Raw genomic sequence first — 2,500 nt, forward strand, 5'->3', positions numbered from 1 at the left:
GCACCAAGGACGAGATGTTTCCACCAGTTTGTTTGAAGAGGAAAGAAACGCTGAGTCATGATTCCAGTGAAGTCGGAGGAAGGATGTTTATTGAGCATTAAAGCAGAGACAAGTAGAAACAGAACTTTTCTCTCTGAGATGTTTTTCTTCTCGTTACATCTGGTTTGTCACAGAGGAAATGATCCATGTGTTTGACTCATAGACTGAATATAAAGGCTTTGACTGGGATGTGCTGCTGTTATACTGCAGCGCCACCTGTGGGTCAAAAGTAGAAAAGCCACCACCGCTCTGCACCTGATGCAGAAATGAAAACGTCACATTTTTAAGTCCAGAGTTTTGATCTTTTGTGTCAAAGACAAAACTCTGATTTTAAACTCAAAGTGATTTCAATGTGTTGAACTTTGTGTTGAACTAAATCAATTTGTGACGTGAATCCAGGAACTTTAAGATCATAAACAAACATCTACACAGAATGTGGTTCTACACACATGGAGACAGACTGAGGGACAAAGGTGGACAATAATAAAGACAAACTTAAACACACTGTATGTGACTCTTTATAGAGGGATTATATATTCTGCTTGTGTTGTGTCATTTCAATAAACACATTCTTCATGTGAATAAACACAATCTGGGCAGGAAGGTTGCTGGTTTGAATCCGGTTCAGATGGGTCTTCCTGTGTGGAGTCTGCATGTTCTCCACGTGTTTTCTCCAGGTGCTTCGGCTTCATCTCACAAACACATGCAGATTAGGGGTTGTGTAGATTGGAGACTACACACAAGCTGCTGCTGCTTCAGCCTCTGGATCCTCAGGACACAGCTCAGCCTCCGTCCACACACACTGTCCTCTTCACACTCAGATCCACCAGGCCCCCTCCCACCTGTTGAGAGAAGAAGACATCAGAGTCACAGAGACTCACTTCATCAGCTGTGAGTCAGTGATGCAGCTCATCCAGTAGAAAGAGCAGCAGGGACTTCAGTCCTGTTCAGAGGTGGAGCAGCTTCCTCTCTGCTTCATGTTCACGTGTTGGAATGAACACGCTAAGAGCTCAGTGTGTGTCCTCTGCATGTCAAAGTGCAGAGTGGACACCTGAGAGGTGGATTTACTGCTGTTACAGGTGAAGACATGTTTCACTGTGTGTTGATGAACATCTGCTTCTGACAAACTGGGACCAGATGAGACAGATGGACCTCAGCAGAGGTTCTGCTCTGTATGAAGAGCTCCTGGTTACCATGGTGATGAGGAGAGGCTTCAGTCCCACTGATCTCAGAGCTGTGACAAAGATCCACCTGATCAGTTCTTCACTGATGAAGTGAGAGGACAAACTGTCTCAGATCAGATGAAGACGTCTCTGTCCCTCGTGTGAGGCGGTCAGCTGTGGTCCAGCTTCACTTCCTGTTCACATGAAAACAACAACAACTGTCGTCTTCACGTCAACTCAATCACATGATCCCAAGCAGCTTGTGGCTCGTCTGATTGGCCGACTGTTGTCTCTCTGTGTCTCTGTCCAATCCTGACGTCTGTCCTCATTGTCCTCTCACAGCTTCACTGAGGAAACACTGAGACCTGAACTACCAAGACACTTCAACACGTCCAGGAGATCTTTCTGAGATCAGCTCAACTGAACCTGACAGACACAGTCAGGCTGAGGACACACACTGTCTCATTGTCTCTGAGGACACACACTGTCTCACTGTCTCTGAGGACACACACTGTGTCACTGTCTCTGAGGACACACACTGTCTCTGAGGACACACACTGTCTCACTGTCTCTGAGGACACACACTGTCTCACTGTCTCTGAGGACACACACTGTCTCACTTTCGCTGAGGACACACACTGTCTCACTGTCCCTGAGAACACACACTGTCTCACTGACACTGAAGACACACACTGTCTCACTGTCTCTGAGGACACACACTGTCTCACTGTCTCTGAGGACACACACTGTCTCACTGTCTCTGAGGACACACACTGTCTCAATGTCTCTGAGGACACACACTGTCTCACTGACTCTGAGGACACACACTGTCTCACTGTCTCTGAGGACACACACATGGACATGTCTCCAAGAAGCTGACTGAGGACACTGGTGTTTTGGGGACAGGATGAGTCTGGAGACATTGAGATGTTCTGGGTGAGTTAGAGATCAACTGAACCAACCAGACGTTGATTTAAACTTCCCTCATCCGTCCCTTTAAGGAGAGCGTGCACCACACAACAGTGTAGAGTCACTGTGGTCAGTGGGCGGAGCTTTGATACGGGTCGATCTCCAACTTAACCTGGAGCAGGTTAGCCGTTCATCAGAAGTTACCATGGTGATTTACCTCGTTAAGAAGTGGACGAGCTTCGTAGGACTGAAAAAACTAAACCTTAAGTTCACCTGATAACCACAAATCCTGCTTGGTAGCACAGACCCTGGATCTGTGATACTGACTGTGTTTAGTAAAATACTGATGAAAGCAGCGTGGACTGACTCCACCCATCTACTGACCTCAG

General features: G+C 46.9%; 1 pseudogene; it reads right to left on the reverse strand.

Moving 5' to 3' along the window:
• Positions 1 to 61: 61 nt before the first annotated feature.
• Positions 62 to 2,500, reverse strand: part of LOC133010064 (NACHT, LRR and PYD domains-containing protein 12-like) — an 11,264-nt pseudogene continuing 8,825 nt past the window's right edge.

This window comes from Limanda limanda, chromosome 1 (assembly GCF_963576545.1).
Source record: "Limanda limanda chromosome 1, fLimLim1.1, whole genome shotgun sequence".
Lineage (NCBI taxonomy): Eukaryota > Metazoa > Chordata > Actinopteri > Pleuronectiformes > Pleuronectidae > Limanda > Limanda limanda.